Source organism: Zalophus californianus, chromosome 1, assembly GCF_009762305.2.
Source record: "Zalophus californianus isolate mZalCal1 chromosome 1, mZalCal1.pri.v2, whole genome shotgun sequence".
Lineage (NCBI taxonomy): Eukaryota > Metazoa > Chordata > Mammalia > Carnivora > Otariidae > Zalophus > Zalophus californianus.
This window is the reverse complement of record NC_045595.1, coordinates 189110907-189133780: the sequence shown is the minus strand read 5'-3', so window position 1 is coordinate 189133780 and position 22874 is coordinate 189110907. Positions and strand designations below refer to the sequence as shown.

The window sequence follows — 22874 nt, the reverse complement described above, 5'->3', positions numbered from 1 at the left end:
TAGATAAAGATAGATATTCACTAAGGTGAGTTAGGAAACATTAAATTCTATATAATGTGTCTGCCCTGCAGAAGGTCATCACTTTCCTCTCTCAAATTTATTCCTCACCTATTTCCCTACACCTCCTGAGATCTTCCAGAATCTTTCTGCAAACTTTCTGTGGAGGTATCTTAGGTGCCTCATGTACTTACTATAACTTACAAAACAACACCAAGCAATGTTTCCTTATAGAAAGTTTCTTTCCGTGATCAATTTAGTATTCATAATCTGTTAATGACATTCAATACATAAGTTGTTTGGGAGGAAACAAACCTCAGGCAACAGGGTCATTAAAAAGCTCCTAGAAAAGTAGGGATGTGATCTTAATTTTTGAAAGAAACTTCAGGCAAAAGGGAAAGAGTACATAATATAATTGAAGGAATAAGAATTTGGAGATCAGTTGGAAAATTGCTGCATTATTCCAGCTCCGATGTGCAGGATGAACTAGCACAGAGGAAGTCTGTTTGGGAAATAACCTTAAATCTATGTGAACAGAAATTGAATTTCCTTAGGAGCTAGAGTTCGATATTGTTATAAGAAGGAAATGGTAGAGGGAAGTGACAGATGATTTCGATCTCTTATTACTTTGGATGGAGAGCATACAGTTGCTCTCAGGAATCTCTAGATCAACTGATGGATATTTTTCATCCTTTTTATTTTTTTAAATCAGGCAACACCCAGACCATATGCAAGGCCCTCTACCCTACGTTTGTTTTACTGCACTCAAGATTCTGGGCATCCTTTGTTGTACTTCAACCTTCTAGTTTCTGAAACCTGGTTGCATTAATCTAAACTACCACCACCAAATCATTCCCTTTCCCAAAGTACCCATTTCTTTTGTCGTTGTTGTTGTTTTTAATCTTTACTTTCAGTTCATTTGTTTCTGATTTGTGTCTCTAGTTAGATCTTGAAGGCAAAAGCAAAAAGTATCATACCATCAGGGCAGATATTTTTGTCAAAATTTGAGAGAATGGAAGCATGGGTGTTTGAGTGTCTGCAATACAAGAGATCCCAGTATGGAAAAATTTAGATTAGATCAGCATAGATTAAATACTGTGCTCCCGCCCAATCACTAAGCATCTGGAAAAGGTCTATTCTGCTATTAAAATTGACCTTTTAGACTTTGTATAAAGAGATTGGATTAGAGACAATAAGATTTTCCACACTGGAAACTTATTAAATCTTTAAAACATTAAACACATCAAAACATATAGTATAAAAATATTTTTAAACAGGGCAAGATACACTGACACTAATATATCTTAATGAAAAATTGTTTAACTTGACGTGGAACTCTACTTCATGTTTAAATAGCTGAATTAAGCTCAAGGGTTGTTCCAAATGTAAATATTCAGCCCTGTACATAAAAGACAATAATTAAGCTAAATACTGATTTCCTTTCCAAACTTTAAAAATTATACCAGGTTTCATCTGGTATTCCTTTCCCTTAATTTACTAAACAATAGAATTAGCATCAGAAGGAGAAAGAAGGTAATTGTGAACACCATTCAGCCCTTTGACAGTAAGCAAAATAACCAGTTACTTCAGAAAAGAAGACCAAGAGAAAGTGACAATTGATTCCAGAAAGAAATAGAGGAGTTGAGAATGTATATTTCATCATCTCTCAACTGGAAAGCTGGGAATATATGAAACTTAGATTTTATATTAATTGCTTTTTCTTATGTACTTATACTATGAGAAATGAAATGGATCCTTTGAAGTTTTACCCGGGTTTAATTAATGTGCTTATGGTTCCTTGAAGAAATATTTCAAAAGAAATGGAAGATAAGGCCGGCATACCCTCCAGTTAATGTTGATTAAAAAAATGAAGCAGGAAACAGTTACTACTTTCCAATATTGTTAGAAACGTGGCACTCTGTTCTGTTTTGACCTCCATGATGACAAGACATTGAATACTTTGATGCCTCTTTCAGTGATGTTAGTATTAGCAAAGAATAACATCTCAAAAGAATATGCTTCCTCTCCCGTTTCACTCATATCCACTCCCACATGCACATTAAGTTCTAAACATCTTCATTTACTTGAAGTGAGGATATTACTTTTCATTAAACAAATACTATTAAACCAGTTCTGTTATTCTCACCAATTTTCAGGTAAGAAGAGTAAACTGAAGAAGGCACTTTTTGATAACAAGCAAAAGGCAGAGGTGGGATTTGAACCTAAGCCATCTGACTAGTATCCATACTTTTAACAATACACTCCTGTTCTAGAAGCCCCATATGGACTCTGAGGGAGGGGTAGTCTTGGTAGCTGCCAGTATTATTTTCTAAAAAGATTAATTTCCCCCAATTCTCTTCAATTTCTTTCTTTTGGGGGGGAGGAGAGGAAGAGTCATGGGTTTTATATCTGTGTTAGTAATATACAGTGAAATACTTCAATCATCATACACTTGACTTCTTTTATTCCCCTAAATCTTCCTTGACCTATGATGGAGTTATATCCCAGTAACTCCATCATAAGTTGAAAATGCATTTAAGGTATGTAAACTACCAAACATCATAGCTTAGCCTAGCTTATTTTAATTATGCTCAGAATGTTCACATTAGCCTACAGTTGGGCAAAATCATTTAACAAAATGTTATTCTGTTTTAACTATGATACAATACAAGGAGGCCAAAAATAGGGTGGTACAGTTTTTACATTTCAGTTATTGATTATTTTGAAGATTTTATTTATTTATTTGAGAGAGAGAGAGTGCATGTGAGAGGTGGGGGGAGTAGAGGTGGTGGGGGGACAAGGAGACTCCATGCCAATCATGGAACCCGACACAGGGCTCAATCCCAGGACTCTGAGATCATGACCTGAGCCAAAACCAAGAGTTGGATGCTTAACCGACTGAGCCACCCAGGCACCCCTATTAATTGATTTTTAAATTGTATTATAATCTAAATTTTTAAATTGTTGGTGACAGTCTGCCTTCTTTTGTGGAGCCAGAAGTAGCTACAATGATTCTAAGTTCCTGCACAAATAGATCCTCAAAAATTGTCAATTTCATTGGCTGATATTACAAAATGAGAATCACTGATTTTTCAGAATATTTAAGCTTCAACCAGATGTTATTCCTTTGCAAAGTAACTGAATCATCAAAAGATAAGAGCTCCAGATACAGCTTTAAGAATCTTCTGGTCTTTAAGGAAATGAGCTGTGTTGAGACAGGGAAACTCAGAGATGCAAATATTCATTTTATTAGGATCTTTCACTTATAAATTCAATATGTATTTATTAAGCATCTATTATATGTCAGTTCCTGTTCTGCAACAGATAGAGAAATGATGCTGGATATATTATCAGGGTAGGTTTCACACAGAATGTCATTTAATGCCTTTGTTGAATTCAGTTATCTTTTTCAACTGGCTCATATGGCAATTAAATGTTCATTTTTCACAGAAAGTTGTTCAAAGAGATTTTTGCTGGCTTTGCTTTATTTTTTTTCTTTTAAGTACAACAAAAGATAAAAACAAAACAAAACAAACCTACTAGCTCAGTTAACCTACCTTAGCTTATTTTCTATTTTTCACATGCCGGCTCATTACCGTTTAACGTTTCCGACCAAGTTATAATCTTTATGGAAATAGAAAAACACACAAATGTGTTCTAAATAAGGGTATGGACATGCGTATTCATTGCATGAAGGTTGTTAGCTGACTAACTACTCTGGTTACAGATTGATTTTTATTATTCTAGGGGAAAGGTAGGTATTAATATAGTCTATGGATATAACATGTCCTTTGTTCATCATTTCTTTGCTTGAATCACTGGCCCCATAACTAGCACCCATCAGAGACTAAAGGACATAGGGTGAAAGGCCTATCAGTTAATTTGCAACATTTCCTTTTAAAAGACTATTTGGTTTTATTTTGTAATCAAAACGATTAATGCAATAGGATGGGATAATCTGTATCTCTTTAATCCTCTATAGCTTGAATTTTATCTAATTTTTTTAACACAACTCAAATGACAAATTAGTCATGCATCAGAATGGAGTATTATTTCCTATCCAATGGGCATCAGGGCCTATAGAGAATATAGAATAAATAGTTCTGAGAGGGCAAGAGAATGATCTTCCTCATATGGCAATTTTCTTACTGGGTTTGGGTATCATTGTGGTCCATATTGGCCAGAATTTAGTTTTCTGTAGGCTAGCATTTCTTACAAGCAAGACAAGGAAAAATTTAAAGAAATATCATATACTACCAAATCCTCCCTTCAAAAGAAAACTTACTGATAAATTCTTTTCATAACTATGATTACAGCAAAGCAGCTACTGTAGACAGTAAATTCTGTACATTCTGTACATCAAAAACATGTTATAATTGGTTAGAAATTTTGTACTTTGTCATCTCACATAAAGTCTAGACAAAATAAAAACATTTAGCTCTTTCTGTTGTTCATCATAGTTAAATATAAGTTCATGTTCTCTTAACAAAAAAAAATAATAATAATACTGGGAAAAAAATGTTTACCTATTAATGTGCTGCTTCTTGTTCTCTATCAAACTAACAAAAAAATGTTTTCAGAACATAAATATCATAGTTTCAAAATAAATTACCATTAATAAAAAAGTCATATTTATTGTTGTTTTCTTTGTATTTTTGTATACCCACCAAAAATAACCTGAGATTTAGACTATTCCAGATAAAAATTCCAAAGCATAAAATAATTTCCAGGAATTAACTTTATCTTAGTCCATACATCTGTGTAGGCAGTACAGGTACATGTACACACACACAGACACACGTGTGTGTGTATATATATATATATATATATTGTAGTATAAATGTGTAATACTACACGAACAAAGACGTGTGTTATACTCCACTATTTTTACATGTGTCTCTGCAAGTCATGCTAGTCTTGACTAGCTAGTGAATTATATTTATTTCTGATGACCATGGTATAGCAACTATATTAATACAAAAAGAGAATTGTAAAAAAAATAGAAATAAGGACTGATGAACTAAGTACTATAAAATCTTCAAAATAAAATTACTTAAATATCACAGTGAGAAAAATAAGTATGTGTTAATTGAGGAGCAAAAAAAGCCTCAGAACTTCTCATGAAAAGTTCAATGCATTCTTCACAAGGAAATGGCCATGAAGTTAACATATTTAGACAAGGATACCTAAGTGGAGGCACTTTAAAAATATCCTGAAGTAATTCTGTAGTTGTTTCCTTCCTGATCTCTACCTACTTCTGATGAACTCAACGTAAATAAACATTTGCTTTTTCAAAATCAGCTTCTTCCTCTAAGGTAATTCCTTCTGCTGTTCTCAAATCCAAGCTGTGAACCTGACCTTCTCCATAGTGAGATCAGAATAACTCCATCCATTTTCACGGGTCAGTAAAGGCCAATTGCTACAAGGTGACATCCTGAGTTAAAGGGAACAATACTTTGAAGTCAACCAAAAGATATATAGCATGGTAGTCTGACAAGCTAGTATTTTTTTAAATGTCCACATTAATTTGTTTACTTGCGGACCTCTAGACATTGTATACATTAAAAAACATTGTATTTAAAACCTCAGATAAAATTATGGGGAAAAAAAGCCTTGCAGAAAGTTGGTTTTCTCTTCCTATTAGATGCAAATACATCTAATTAGGCAGAAGCACAGCAGTGGAATTTTGTAGTGTCCATTACACGTTTGAATTGTGAACAGGCCATTTATGAATTCATCTGAGAGGGAAGCTTACTGCCAGCTGGTGTCAGAAATGGAATCATTATCAGGCATTGTATAGTTGTCAAAAATAATAACAAGCACCATTGACCTTGGCCAAATTTGAACTGGCTATTTAAAAACAAAAATACTAGAAAGTGACATTACTGTTTGTAGGGGCTATAATGTCTTTAAAATATACCCCCCAAGAAATCTGCAAAACAAATTGTTTCTGATTTATTGTTGCTAAATTTCTGGATTATAAGGGAATTTTGTAGTGTAATAAATACAAATAAAATCAGTTCTCTTTAAAAAAAAAAAGACTTTGGAAAACTGTAGTAAGCTACTTGCTCACCCTGGACCTCTCATATGGGGTTCCATTATTTACAGAAATGTAGTTTCTTGTAATAAAAGACAAAAGATTTAGAGTGGGAAAAAAATCCCAGTACATGTCACAGATCCATCTTTACTAGCTATAGGATATAATTATTTCACTGTTTGAGGTGGGGAAGTGTGATATCTTCTCCTTCCCACAGTTAATGCCTGTATCGTGTGATAAGGCTTTGTAAACTACATTTTAATATACTACTTTAATGTTACTTATTTTATTTAAAGCAGTTGCTTATTAGTAAGTGTAAATAATACCCAGATGACAACCCCAGACTATTTACCAATATAGCCATTGTAATAAATATATTCATTAGCACTTGGGGGATGCGCTCAATAAAAACTTGTGAATAACTCAATAGGTGAATTGGATAATAACATCTAAGTAACTTAATCTTATTTTTTTCTACAATAAAAACCTTTGAATTTTTATTAGTAATGTTTGTGTCTTCCTAGTGGAGTAGATCATCTTAAATTTGAATATAGAGTCATTGGAACTGTGGAACTATCAGAAATAACATAGAAAATGGTAACAAAATCTCTGTAAAACTATTTCCATTACTTACAAAGAAGTTTTATCTCTATTGTCAAAATATTAGATCTCATTTTGCTTGTATATGAAATTATGAGATTAAATATGTCCAGAATTGTTTCAACTTATTCTTTGGCAAAGATAAATTATCTTGTTTTACAACAGAACATTTCAGCAATCTACAAACACTTAAAAAAGAATTGAGTTTTTAAAAATGTATATTTGGGCAATCTATAATCATAGTTGCATATATTTGTAATAAATAATAAAAGCAAAAGAATAGAAGTCAAAATTTTAAATATTTTAGAGATATTTCTTTAGCATCCACTAAATATCCAGAATAAAACATACTAAATCTCATTTTCAGAAAATATTTCCATGAATAACTCAGTAATATTGAGCCCTCTCTTCCCATGGTTCAAATATGTATGAGTTAGTTATCATGTAAAGCAAGTATTGCTTTTAATGGTTTACTTAAAATGATCCTATTTTCATATTTCATCTATTAGAAAAACTGACTACTACCTTTTTGGCAACAGATGTACATTTTAAAAATTATGTTAAAAAAACAACTGGAGGGTGCCTGGGTGGCTCAGATGTTTGGGCATCTGCCTTCGGCCCAGGTCATGATCCCAGAGTCCTGGGATCGAGTTCCGCATCGGGCTCCCTGCTCCTTGGGAGCCTGCTTCTCCCTCTGCCTCTCTCTCTCTATCTCTGTGTCTCTCATGAATAAATAAATAAAATCTTTAAAAAAAAACAAAACTGGAAACAACCTAAAAGTATAGAATGGAGAAATAAATTGTGCCATATTCACATAAACATATTACACCACAATAAAAATGAACAACATACTGATACATGCATGTGGGAAATCACATGAACAAAATACTGAATAATATAAGCCAGACAAAAAAGCATACCTGGTATGTGATTCAATTTATCTGAAATAAAAAAAATGGTAAATCTAATTTATGGTGAGAGATATCAGTAGGGCATGCGATATCCTTCTGGAGGGTTGGAAATGTCTATATCCTGATCTGCGAGGGGATAACATGTCTAAATGCATATGAGTACAGGGGCACCTGGGTGGCTCAGTTGGTTAAGCAACTGCCTTCGGCTCAGGTCATGATCCCAGGGTCCTGGGATCGAGCCCCGCATCAGGCTCCCTGCTCAGCCAGAAGCCTGCTTCTCCCTCTCCCACTCCCACTGCTTGTGTTCCCTCTCACGCTATCTCTCTCTCTCTCTCTGTCATTAAATAAAAAAAAAAAATCTTTAAATGCATATGAGTACGTATATGTCAACCATTCATCCAGTTGTATGCTTAAGAATTGTCCATGTTAAATATCTCCATTTAAAAAAAAAGAACTTTTAATTTCGTAAAGAAAGAAAAATCTGAAGGACTATCTTCAATTTTTTTCAGGAAAGATGCTAAGTAAACACGTCAACAAAACTCATTAAAGGATGAGAGTGCCCTAGAATATACATCATAGACCAAATTATAAACTAGAAACTTTTAATAATATGGCTTTATAGAAACAATAACTCATGGGGAAGTTTATATTCAACTATATTACTTTTTATTGGCCTTTTCTATACTTAACAATGAAGTTAATCCTCCTTCCATTATGTTTCCATACCACTACAGTTTTTTCAAATAAGAAAAACATAATATTTGCTACCTGGGTATAAATGACTTTACAGGCTAAGAGGCCATTATGTAGAGGAAGGAATACAAAACTAGAAGGAAGTTCTGTATTCAAAGCCAACCCTCTGGGAACTAGTGTTATTACCATGAGCAAAAAACTTTTTCCCCAAGTCACTATTTTCTCCCGCAAAACACAAGAGAGTTAAAGAAATATTATTCAATGATCACAGCTCTGAAAGCCAAGGAGTCAAACATCTGAGTGTTGGAAAAGTGATTTTGAACCAAATTTTTCAGGGTTTGTCAAGATATTTCGAACCACAAGATCAGCATTAGCTGAAAGACTTGAGATAAAATGAACAGTTTTATAAAAGTATATTACATGCCCATTTCTTTGTATGGGCATGTATCCCCATTTCTTTTAAGTTTTAGTCCTATCAACAGAGGTTAGAAATCTACTGTTTAAAACAGTTACCAACAATTGGTCTCTATTTCAAGTTTCTTTCTGCACAGCATGTGATATAGACAAATTATGAATTTTAGAGAGACACAGTTGGTTGTCTAGTGGGAAATACCTAGTTCAGAGCAGTGAAGCACTTTGGAAGGGATTCTGAGTCTTTGCTTCTGTTGGCTGCCATAAGTGTGCGCTGCTTGGGAGCAGTGGATGGTTATCAGTGGCTGGAGGGAAAAATCACAAGGCCTCTCTAAGACTTTCACCTCTTTGGTTTTAATAACATATATGTTAACAAAGCAAGCTAGTGAAATTTCTTGACTGAGATATTTGCCCCTGTTGTGTTATTCCACAGGTCTTAATATTTTAAGCCACTGATGTGCCAAAGAGCCTCACAGTAAAAATGAAGCTGTTGCCCATATATATTATCTTTCTGGAGAAAAGCTGCTGATGACGAAAAATGATTCAGTGGTCACTGGTTATTGCTTAACTCAGAACAATATTAAAAGTACTTCAAATATTAAAAGTACTGGGGTGCTTGGGTGGCTCAAATATTAAAAGTACTGGGGCACTTGGATGGCTCAGTCAGTTAAGTGCCTGCCTTTGGCTCAGGTCATGATCCCAGGGTCCTGGGATCAAGTCCCACATCGGGCCCCCTGCTCTGTGGGGAGTCTGCTTCTCCCTCTTCCTCTGTGTGCTCCCCCTCGTGTGCACTCTCCCTCTCTCTCCAATCAATAAGTTAAATCTTTAAAAAAAATATTAAAAGTACTTACTGTATAAAAAATCTGTGTCTCCCACTACTCTCCATCAAATGGCTGATTTTAATACTTTTTTTGTTTAAAAAAGAGCATTCAAGTCAAAAGGTTATAGTTAATGTTTCTAATACTCTCAAGGTCAAGATCATTAAATATGTAGTACAGTGGATAACAGCATGATGTAGAATTTGGAAGCACCACTAACATAGGTTCAAATCCTCACATCAACACTTAACTAGCCCTTGAGACTGGGAAAATTACTTAAGCACTCTGAGCCTCCCATCTGTACAATAGGGATAATTATCCCCACCTTTGATGGTTATTTAAAGGATTACGTGAGATGAGATATATGGGGAACTGCACAGGATCTGAATCATTGCATCAAAGACCGGGTATGTATAACATTTTCAACGGCAGGGCTCAGTCATTTGAAAAAATGTTGTAGATAGGATAAAGGGTTCCATCAGCATACTAGTAACAAATGAGTCAGTTTTCTAATTACTTCCAAGGTCAAGTTTTTGAAATTCTTTTAGTAATACTCTTAGGAAAGCACACTATTGTTGAAATAGTAATGGGTTGATTATAATAAATCTCTGAGCTTACACAAGGTAAAAGCTCTTTCATTCCCTGGTCCAGTGTAATCCCCCTCATCTTCTACTTCCCCTTCTTCCTATAACCATCAACATGCCTTCCTGAAGAGTTTTAGAAAAACTTTGCTATCCCTAGCTCCAAAGAAAAGAAGTCTATTTCAAGACCAGGAAAACTTGGTCAAGAACAGGTCTGTACCTGATGGAATAATATTAACAACAGTAGTTTATCACTATTGAGTATGTAAGTAGCTCCAAGTAAAATGCATGGATTGAAAAAAAAAAAAAGCTGATTTCCCAGAAATGTAGGTTGATAGTCATTGCTTATAATCCAATACACAAAAACAGTTTACCAGTATTCCCCATTTTTACCAATGTACCTACATCTTACTCTTGATATTTTCCTTATCATTAAGCAAAGAAAACATAAAGATTTCTTATACATACACACACGCTTGCACACCATCTCATGAACATGCATACACACATACACACTTTTTCCAGCTACAGCTAAATCATTTTGCACATCAACAGGGATAATATAATACAAATAGCATAAAGAAATAGAGTGCATACAGTGGGTCTACACACTGAATAATCAATTTTGACAAACCTGCTGTAAGCTTTGGTCTGGTTATAATTTCCAATCCCTCAATGGTTCTAACAACTAAATAGAAATTGTCTCAGGTATTCATAAGTATTAATTTCCTTCATCTAGTAAACCTAGTAATGATGCTTCCAATCCAATTTAAAAACCATTAAAATGTGTGACTTTTAAACCCATTATAATTTAGCTCATTTCTGTGAAATTTAGTTCAAAGAAAGCAGCTGTGCATTTGCACATCTGTAAATTACTTTTAATTGCACTTTTCTCAAGTGAGAAAGGAGAAGCTTAACCTTCAATGCAATTTGTATATCTGACCACAGAAATGCTAGTATACACCTGTGCTTTATGTATAATTTCATTTTTGACTACATAATCTCATCTCACTATTAATCCAGACTTATATGTGATTTAACTACTCCACATTTGATCTTGAGAAGATTTTAAGATGGAAAGTGGAGACTATAAGATATTTGATCACCTTAAGTTATTTACTTATCTAAGAGGAGAGAACAAATTTCATAGGTAGACATAGCTAGTTCTGAAAGCAAAAAATGAGCAAATACTATTAAATTCATTCTTAATGACTTGGATATTGAAAATTAAAATAAATTCCAGATATGAGGTAGCTTGATAACTTACATTTTATCTAAGACCTATTCATTCAATAAATCAGCCCTTTGTCTTATACCAGGCATGCTGAACTACTGATTAGCAAAATCAATTACTGCCTTCTAGTAACAAATAGCAGTTTCCAAATTAAATTTGTTGGCACGAAAATGTGTCAATAGAAAAATGTTATCATTCCATAAATATTCTGAACTGATTATTGCTGTGTTTCATCTGCCCAAATTACAAATCATTCTGTTTCTACATTCTTGTTGATTCATTTCCTGACAATCGAAGATGTTTTAGAAATAGCTAAATCACACTTGAGTAGGAATTTTCTGTGCATCAACCTTTTTGAATGTTCCACCTGACTGTATTTAAAACTGACTGTTGACCAAAAAAAAAAAAAAAAAAAATCTCTAGGGAGTATCTAGGAATGGAGAGAAAAGAACATGTGATCATGTTAGAATCCACCAAAACAAGCAATGGCAACATACATACAATTTTCAAAAACTGCTCCACTCACAGAAAATACACATCTAAACCATCGTGCTTCATGAAAAATGTAATAGAAAAATTTTTAAAGAAATGCTTATTTTAAACAGTAATTTGCAGATGATATCTCAAATAGAATTAAAGTTTATCCCACAAGTTTAATTTCAGGACAATAGCTTCTATCATTTAAATATTTTGGACACATGATATATATTGCCATATATTACTTTGAACACAAAACAATTTACAAACTCACACATCGAATGTATACGTCGTAGTCTTGAGCAACTGGACCTTTCACACGCAACTGCCTGCATTCTTCAGGAAAGTGCCCAGGTTTAGGGAAGAACGAAAAACTAATTATGCTTGCTAAGGCTGACTTAGCTTGGTTATTACGCTGATTTTGTCATCTGATTGAGCTGATTTTTTTAAAAAAAAAAATCACCATCCACAGAACACTGCCTTTGCCAAAGAAACCCCAACCACACACCTTTCACTGAACAGTACGAATGAATGTGTTCAGCTGCAACCCCCGTCTCTAAAAAATGTCTGAGAACAGTGATGTGTAACTCTGAAAGAAGACTAGGGGATTTAAATTGGGACAGGGCCGCATGGGCCATAGATCAGATAGACGGGGCCACAACGATCCCTCTGCTGCCCCTTTCTCAGCGGTTTCTAAGTGAAGAGTCAATGAAGGTTGCTCTTAGAGCCCACTGTCTATCTTTCCAGCACGTTGTTTATGTGTGAATAGAAAGTTGTGATTAGTTGTTATAAAAATACACCATGTCATTAATCTCAATCTCATTTTCTCTTTTAGTTTTTTAACTGAAGTCCACAGAAAGCCCGTGCATCCCTCACATTTCGATCAACATTCAAAAATACAATCACTCCTTTCAAAATCTCCACAAATAGTGAAGTAGTTGCTAAACACAGTTCAAAAAAATTTTTTTGAAATATTTTAAGCATTCCACCCCCACACACATGTTGACCTCTTCTGTTAATGGGAGAAATAGAAGTTAAGGCACCACTTAGCCTCATGGTATTTTTAGAGAAACATTATGTAACATTTCAATAATAGCAAAGAGTAGGCAACTATAAAATTAGGAAATATTAATAGTTTATGAAGCAAATGATGGAATTCCAGACTTTCTATAAATTAGTAATTATGTAAGGCCAGTAATAATCAAGTATTTAGAATCATCACCCAAACATGTAAATGACCACTAACTTAAGCCGGATATTCAGTGCTTTAAATGATCCCAGTAATCAGATTTGATGTGATTGTCTATACTGAAGTCAAACACAGACTAGATTTCATAAGAAACTCAAACTTTTTGCTTATTTAGAGCAATGTGGAATAAGAATAAACTTAGAGCTTCCTACTAAACTTTCTAGCCTAATACTCACAAGACAGATACCTCAGGAGATGGGAAGATATTCAGGTCGACAAACATACCTGAACACATAAACAAGAGAAAATTCAGGTTTTTTAGAAAAAATTTTGAGCACCAAAAAAGAGATCCCTTTGCTGATCTTGACTTTGAGAGAAGAATAGACAGATAGGCATAAATCATCATTGTTCAAATATATAATAGGTCAGGTTGCTGGTAAAATAAGCCCTACCATGTTTAAAAACTATATCACATAGCAATATTTACTTTATGATAATTTAAAAATTAAACCAGTATTAAGTGAAAAAAATGCAACAAGTGTAAATCAACCATTCTTTTATATGAAAAGGACTTCAACTTGGAGAACATTATTCTTTTATTCACTATTAACTACATTTAAATCAAAGAACAATATTTAAAAATTACTGGTTACCTAATTTATAGTTACATGTTGGGCATTTGGAAATATGATAGTTAAAATACTGCACTTAATTCTATGGAGAAAGTCTTACAAATGCATTACAAATTGTAATTAATTTTTTGATGTTCAAGATGTATTGCATTAACGAAATGACAAAATATTCCCATCGGCCGTTTACATGAAAAGTATCTCCTTTTACTTTGCACATACTTTCTCCAAAACAACAAAGGTTGGTGTCTCACGTGTTTCACTTATTTACTTTTGTTATTGCGAATCCAAGATCACCTCACATATACTAATCTTTTATGGCAGAGGTCAGTGAAGTTGTGCCAAAATTCAATAATGCTGTTCTATCTAGTATAGCAATACATTTATCTCATCGCTGGAATTTAGATCATGTAGAACAAAGCATTTCATTTAAATGATGAAACACTCATCAAGAATGCCCTCTTGCAAACACTTCTCACATTTTAAAAATTGTGGATAAAATACTGCAGTTGTAAAGCCTTCTTTTCAATACAAAATTAAAGTTAACACTTAATTATGTAATATCTCTTTTAATTAGGGGACAGAAAGCATTTTATGTGCCTGTTGCATAATTGAAACAAACAAAAGCTCTGTCACATTTAAAATGGTAAAGGCGCATAATCTAAATTGACAAATACAAACGAATTTCACTTTTTCTGAAGAGTGAAGAAGTTTCTACTTATAACGTGGAATAGGTTTTAATATTCCCAAAAGGATGGAAAAAATGACAAATGAAACAAATTATTCAAGCTGTTAAAATAGAATAGATTTAACAAAAAGTTTAAACTATTTTTATTTTTTAAAGTAATTTGGATTCTGAATATTGTTTTAAAAATGTTAACTCACCAAAAGAAAATATAATCAGTATTTTGCATTTATGGTCCCAAGTAAAATTAGCTAATAATTCTGCCAAAAAGCCTACACCACTGAAATGCTCAATTACAGTTCATAGCTATAGCAAAAGAAAGTAAATTCCTTAGCATTTATCCTAAAGAGTATGACAAATTCTTCTCTATACTTACTTTTTATACCTCAACTCAAAAATATTTTTGTTAATCATGTACAATTAAGTTTTTTTCTGAACTCACAAACCAACATATATGTGTACTCTAAAAGTTGTTTTTTACGGCATTTACTTTGCCATCACCTCTAATTAACTCCCCCAAAAGAACCTAAAGTTTTCAGTAGAAAAATTCTTAGTATATTTTAGAGAAATATTCTGTCAATTTCAAATAAGTAAAATTGATTTAAAAATAATAGAAAATGAAAACAGAAAATAATGTTATGTGTATGAGAGCTAAGATTACAATAAAAATAGAATTCAAAAATAATTTTTAAGCCAGAATTATGCTGAATAAGACAAGCGATCTTATTGTTTCTTATTGTTCTTGCACCTGTTTGATGATAGTTAATGATAACATGTTTCTGTTTTTACCTAAATTTTGAAATGTTACGTATTAATTCCTTTTTAAAAAATATCAAAGTTTGCATTAAATGAGAATTCCACTGTGAACTCATATAGAAGTAGAGAACTTATCCAGGTAGATTTCTATAAATAGCAGATATGTATTCACTTTTCCCAATTCATATCATCTCTATATTTTAATGTTGACTGATATAATTTCAAACACTCTTTGCCTCAAAGCAACTAGTAGTAAGGTATATACAGGATCATAATTCAGCCCACAACAATACAAGACATTTTTTATATAAACTCAAATTATCTATAAACATAAATTGATCTGAAGGAAATCAAGATACATTTCCTAATACTAAAATTTACTTAAAGATAATTTTCACTTTTTTTCTATGACCCAAATTAGCAACATTTTACACCATGTAATAATAAGGGAAAGATAAACATAGTGATAAATATATGAAAAACATACCTAATAAGACAGCTCTAAATCATATTTCTTTAAAGGGGGACTAAATCTTCTCATTAATATTTTAAAGAGAAATATGATTATTTTAAAGTAAAAAATAAAGTTTCAATCTAGATTACTTTGGACTAACATATGGAGCAAAATAATATTTAGGACAGTGATATTAGGATTTCTTAAAATGAAACAAAGCAACCGAAATCCTTCCTACTTTTCTGCTTTTAAATACTCTGCAATGTATCCATTTTTAATGTCTAAAGGTTTGCTGAAAATGGCTATATAAAATCTGAGGTTGTTAATATCTGATTACTGTAGTATTTTATCGCAACTTAAGAATTTAACTCTTAAAATACTGGAGTATAAAATAACGTATCGGCTTACATGACCAAATTCAGTTATAGTAAAATCAAAATCAACAGTTCCAAAAATTGAGAGTAAGGTCCTTTCAGCTTCAAAAGTTCTTTCATGAAAAATCATTTTTAGTTGCAAAAAGCAATTGAATACAATTATCTAAAGTTATCCAGTCATGTATATATACCAAACATTTCTTTAAAACATTTGTTAGAAATACTATCAAGGTGTTAATAAATTTTTAAAATTATAATAAATGTTAATATTTTTTAGAATTCCAAACACCATAGTTAAAAATTGTGTTCCTAGTTAAAAAATGTGAAGCTTAATTGTGCGTACAATGAAACTTCTAGAAAACTTCATTACTTACTGTTCACTGAGATTACTTACAGAGATTAACAGTTTTAAGAATTCATCTGTTATTTATCCTGAAGTGTTTTGAATAACCCTTTCGTACTGTATACATCTCAATGAGATGACCACCCCTACTCTGGTCTGCTGAGAAAAACAAAACAAAAAAAAAATCGGTAAATTTTCTTTCAGATTGTTCTTGTTCTAACCTATTTTAGGTGGCCACAGCAGGAATTCATAATGATAAAAAGCAACAATATCGGGAAAATTTTTTATATGCTTGTTTCATATTTACTGTATAAAGTCATTTTGACATGCCTACACAACTGGTTGTGGCAGGTTTCAGACATGATTTCTAATCAAAAAAAAAAAAAAAAAAGGAAAGAAAGAAAAAAAAAATTGCTCCAGGTTCTTTACAGAAAGCTTGCCGCTGGGAAGTTGATTTTGGCCAAGTGCCAAAATCATGTGCAAAGGGGCCTCATTAGGGATTCATGGCAGCCTTCACCGCTAACAAAAAATGTGACCCAACAGGCTAAATCAGCGACTAAAATTAAAAAGTAAGAGACAAAGACAACTTACTTAATATTCCTTCCAAAGCAACATTAAACTTTTTTTGGTAATTAAACCCTTGTTAGTCTAATGCAGCGTTCCTCTGTCCTCAAATGATTGTACAATTACTCTTTAAAACTTGTCAATTTCCCTTCTAAATACACTTTCTTTCTGTGGCAGTTTACAAAGATTTTGCTATATAGTAAAACTCTATATCCACTATAATCAGTTCAATAGCAGAAAACAAAATCGTAAAAATGCAGACCACAGTATTCCCTTAAGATTTAAACAAACAAACAAAAAATAAGGAAACAATAGTCAGTACCTTTTAAACTTCTACAAAAGTGATCATGCACACTCCAAAGTCACGTCGATGGTGAGGAATCATTCTCACTGCCCAACTTTTCCCCCAAAAAGTAGATTTGATATGTAGCCTTACCTAGATGTCTTCTGGCTTTTCTGCAGATCAAAAAGTTTCCTGCCTAAGCACACAGATATTCTTTCACAAGCCATAAAGGCCCTTTTATGAATCCAGCACTGTAACAGGCTGCTTTCCACACCACGTTGAGAGCCCAGTGCGTCAGCTCTCAAGATAAAATACATTGCTAATACACAATTAGTGGGAGAGGTTGTCTATTGGAGAATTTATCTTAACGAAAGAAGGAAAAAGAAGGTTTTTTTTTTCTTTTTCTTTTTCTTCTTCTTCTTTTTTTTTTTTTTTTTTTTTTTTGGAAAAAGCAAAGAGGGTGCGGTCAGATGTTAGCTTTTGCCTGAGAAAAGGGCCCTACACTGCACTAGTACCTAAATACTAGCAGAAGCTGCCTGGGAAGAGAGCCAATGGAAGGACTTTGTTTGACCCAGCTGCCAATCTCCCCTGAAGCCGTGCGCCAGACTAAACACTCACACTATTTTAACTCAAATCAGGCTACAGCAGCTGTTTGCTTTCCGGCTCTGAGCTCTGCACCCACCATGGCCTGTGCAGTTCACCCGGCGCGCTCTGCTAACTGCCTGGCTGAAATCTGTTCCGGGTTGGGATTTGTCATTGGAGAGCGAATTTTAACCCTATTCCTCATGGTAACTACGGACTGTGTTGTTCTGCATTTGGATCTGGTGATTTGGGATAATTTTATGATCTTTTAAAAGAAGAGTGACATTTCTTTCATACCATAGAGGAGAACTGAGATTTGAAGGATTCATGCATTTCTTTGAAATTCTAAGCCTAAACTCTTCTGATATGTTCAAATTAACACTAAAATAGCCCTTGTGTGTGACAGTAACAAGGCCCTGACCAGGCATCTCTAAGAACAAAGATGGTACCTATTCACCCTAATGCAAACTTCTTCAAGCCTGGCAAGATAGCAAGTTGACATCACAGGACTGGAGAGACACATCATTCATTCTAAGAGTTAGTACTGACTTGCTTCATGCTCTGGAAAGTTCCTCCAGAAGCAACACTGAGGCACACCAGTAGTTTGTTTTCCTTATATGAAAAAGTACCAAGTGGCCCAATTTACCTTTCCTAAATTTCTGAGCTTATTTAACTATTAGGCTGAGTGTAAAAATTATAACCTGAATTGTAAAACATTAAAATTTGCCCACTGGTAGTCTAAAGTGGAAAGGAAAGAGAAGTTAGTCAGGGAAGTACAATTTAAGTAATCATCAAAGTTACCTGAAGTAGCGGGGAGCAGATTTGATAACAAAGATCTATTGCACACTAAATAGGAGCCAAGCATTGTATATGTGGAGAAATAAATCAGTAAGTCATTCAACGTGTGGAAGAGAGAGAAGAGGACTGTGATAACATGGCTGTCACGAAGGTGTACTCACTTGTGACCAAATTCCTAATTAGGGACCGTGGTGGTGAGAGAAGACAGCATCTTTTCATTTAGGGATTTTGGTTTTGCTGTTGTATTGGGGTAGAAAGATGTCTTTTAATTTAGGGCAAATAGCCAGTAAGACTTCTTTTATTTTTAACTTAAATAATTTGGTTCACTCTGTAGTCAGAAGATGAGCAAAAAAAGAAATGTTTTTCAAGTACTGTGAAAGTATGTCCAGGAATGTTTTTAAAAAGTTGTTTCTTCTGTTTTAAGCAGAGGTTACTTTGTTTCTCTTCCTGCCCCCAAATGATATGTCTGTTTTCTTATCTTAGAAACTAGAGATCTAAATTACAAAAATTGTAATTTTATAATAAAATGTTATTTCCTCAGATGGGAAGTGGTGAATATGGTTATAGAGAGGTTGAACTATTAGGTTTTATGGGTGCACATAAACTGAAAGACCCAATTCATTAAAAATGCCTGTCAAGATAATATTGTATAACAGGTGGGTTACTGTCCTTGTTCTGACCATAATACATGTATAAACCCAAAAGATTCCCACTGGATCTGGCTTTCTACGTAGCAGAGTATAGTTTGATGCTCAAAATTCTTATGGAATCAAATAAAATGCTGGGAAGTGGTTTCTTTTGTGTCCTTTTCATTCAACTCAAGAAAATATTCAACATGTTTCTCTGAATGGTCTATTATAAACTACCAAGTATGTACTGACTGCTTCCTGCTCTGGAAAGTTCCTCTAGAAACAACACTGAACACAGTTTTAAATGGGGATCCCGTAGTAGCTTTTGTTCATTTCAGTAATTACTTCTGCATTCTGTGTTTCGGTCTTCTCCTTAGATGCCTGTGCCCAAAGCGGTTAGTTCACATCATGAGTGTTATGGGCTGAATTGTGTTCTCCTTCCTGCATTTCATATGTTGAAGTCCTCACTGCCAGGACCTCAGAATGTGACTGTATTTGGAAATAGGAACTTGAAAAAGATAATTTTTTTAAATGAGGTCATTAGGGTGGGCCCTGATCCAATAGGACTAGTGAGTGTCCTCATAAGAAGAGATTAGGACACAGATACACACAGAAGGAAGATCATGTGAAGACACAGGAAGAAGTTTATCTGCAGCCAAGGAGAGGGGTTCAGAGGAAACCAAACCTGCAGGCCCTTGATCTTGGACTTGTAGCTGCCGGGATTGTGAAAAAATAAAAAGTCATCCAGTTTGTGGTATTTGTTATGGAAACCTGAGGAAACTAATACAATGTCTAAGTAAAAGGAGAGAAAAATTGTCTTATTGTTGGAATACAATTTGTATCTATACTCAGGTGTTTGATTTTGTCCAAGAGATGAAGGAAATGTACATTTATTCCTATCTTCCAGAAAAGAGGAAAAATTACATGTATGCTGAAGTTTTAGCTAAAAGCCACACATGATGTTGAGAATGAAGGACAATATAACACAATGGCCACCCTTCCACAGTACTTCTCATTTCATATTTTGAACAGGAATATTGTGCTTAAGTCATTGTCTAGTACACAGTAAAACAGTAGGTGCACAATTAATTTGCACAAACTTTACAAAGAATTATGGAATAAATAGGTGCCTAGTTTTTCCTTTAGGACAATAAAAATGGTGTGCAAACCTTTGGTTTTGCAGACAGTTTTGATGCAGAAGCAATTATAATCAAGCACTGATAGTAGGTAAAAATTTCATATCAATAGTTGGAAACACAAAAGGTTAGTCTTTGTAAGGGGAGAGTTCAGATAACTTTTATAAAGGGAAGAGACCCTAAAGGAAGAAGAAAGAGAAATGTGGATGACTTGCAAAAAAGTCTGGGAAAAGGTAAATGAAGTGAGACTGAAGGTAATCAAAGATAAAACAAGTCAAGGGTTAATCAGAATATCCCCAAGGGAAACCATATTTGCCCAGATAATTAAGGGATGGACACTCCTCTTACATAAAGTTGGAAGCAGCAAGATAACAATGAGAAATGGATCAGTGTAGAAATACTTTTACCATTGTGGTAGGCAGAATTTTGAGATGGCCCCCAAGATTCCCACTCCATGATATACACTTATATAATGCTTCCACAGAGGTTGGGCAGAGCCCGTGAATATGTTGTGAATATGATGAGATAGTTGCTCCTGGTTAGGTTATCAATCTCCAAATAAGAGTCAAAGAGATCTCCATATAAAGTTAGTAGAGGGAGAAAGAAGAAGCCAGTAGTAAACTAACACACTTGACAAGAAAATGTAAGGTAAAGGTGATAGGAATTACCACTGCGATGAGATACTGTTTTACCTCATGACAATTCCCACTAGCTGACATGTGGATGCGACCATTTATTCATCTTTTGATTCACTCATCCTCTCAAAAATTCTATTTAATGCCTACTTCTGGTGGGGCACTGGGGCTAAGTGTTATGTAGGATAAAAAACACAGCCCCAGATGTCATATTTTAGATGGTCTAATAAGCAAACCAAAAGGCAAACAGCCAATTCTAAAGAGAATGCCACTGTGTTGAGCATTTCAGAATGCTGGGATGGTAATGTCCAATGGTGTTGTGAATGTTATAGAATGTTACAAAAATACTGATAATTATCACATATTTGAGTATGTAAAATAAAGGAGCTACTGTGAAAGACAGTATCATGAAAAAGGACATATTTTTTGTCCTCCTACAGCATCACGATGTTGTTGCCTAAAAGTGCCTATATATGTCATTGTCTATGAGAAATTATGACTGTTAGTTTCTCTTATTTTTTTTGGTAAACATTTTCCTTATTATTTCCCATGCTAGTTGAGACCAGAATGACCATGTACCCTTTTAAATGCTAACATTTAAAAATAAAATCCAAGATGTAATCATTGTCCACAAAAGCCCATTATTACTCCAAAGTAAATTGCAAACTCTATTATAATGGCTGTCTCTTTAAGCAAGATATACTACTACTAATAACACAGTACTTTGAACACCTGTTTCCTAATGAGAATGCCCATAAAACACTGAGAAACAATTTCAAATAAATGTTAAATGTAAACTGAATGTGATCACGGAAAACTCAAATTTTTATAAGGAAAACGATCTCAAATGACCATGTAAATAGCTTCCATGAAGATCAATAGCAAATATTTAAAATAAAACCTAATACAACATACAATTCTTAAAATAGAAAGTTTTTTTTTGTTGTTTAAACTTCTTACCTGGGGTAGCAAATGGAGGTGCACACAGACACATAGTACAAATACGAACAAATGTGGTGCAGTTAACAAATGTGGAAAGCTGATAACCCATTCTTATTAATCTGATTAAAATTTCAAAATGACTTCACATTTCCACTGTAAGTTTCTTATCCAAAAAACATTTCCTGCTTCATTCCATTCTCTAGATCTATAAATCTGGTTTTGAGTGAATCTCTGTAGGTATTTCTATATTTTACCAAGTATGTTTTATTTCATTTTTTTAAAAGATTTTATTTATTTATTTGAGAGAGAGAGAGAGAGGGAGAGCACAGAGGCAGAGGGAAAGGAAGAGGCAGACTCGCCGCTGAGCTGGGAGCCTGACACGGGACTCGATCCCAGGACCCTGGGATCATGACCTGAGCTGAAGGCAGACGCTTAACTGACTGAGCCACCCAGGCACCCCTTATCAAGTACATTTTATAGTTTCAGGAGAATTAAGAACAATCTAAATATACACAAGAAGACATAGATAACATAAATAGCCCTATATCTAGAAATAAATTGAATTAATAATCAATAATCTTTCCCCAAAGAAATCACCAGACCCAAATAATTTTACAAGCAATTTCTACCAAACATTTAAGGAAGACATGATATCAGTTCTCCACAATCTCTTTAAAAAGACAAAAATTAGAGGAATGTTACTCAGCTCATTCAACAAGGCCAGCATTACTCTAATGCCAAAACTATATTAAAAACAAAAATTACAGACCTGTGTGTTTCATGAACATAGACACCAAAAACCTCCATAAAATATTAACAAGTCAAATTCAGCAATGTATGAAAAGAATTATACACTTTGACCAAGTGGTTATTTATTCCATGAATGCAAGGCTGGTTCAACATTTGTAGAATCAGTGTAGTTCACTATATCAACAGACTAAGTAAGGAAAATCATATGACCATATTGACACAGAAGACACAGCAGTTGACAAAATCCAGCACTTAGTACTGGGAAAAATACTCACCAAACTAGGAATATAGGAGAACTTCTCCAGGCTGATGAAGAACACCTACACAAAACTACAGAGAACATACTAGACGCTTTCTCCCTAAGAT

The 22874-nt window shown here is 33.9% G+C and overlaps 1 long non-coding RNA gene across 2 annotated transcripts in view; it reads right to left on the bottom strand.

The window, feature by feature from the left end:
- LOC113918695 overlaps positions 1 to 22874 on the bottom strand; it is a 310636-nt gene that overhangs the window by 104003 nt on the left and 183759 nt on the right. Inside the window, exon 1 of one of the 2 annotated variants that reach the window (XR_004819662.1) lies at positions 17190 to 17340. The exons of the other annotated variant lie outside the window; for it this stretch is intronic. This is a non-coding gene — a long non-coding RNA (uncharacterized LOC113918695). Of the gene's footprint in view, positions 1 to 17189; positions 17341 to 22874 lie in introns of those variants that run through there. 2 annotated transcript variants of the gene reach the window in all.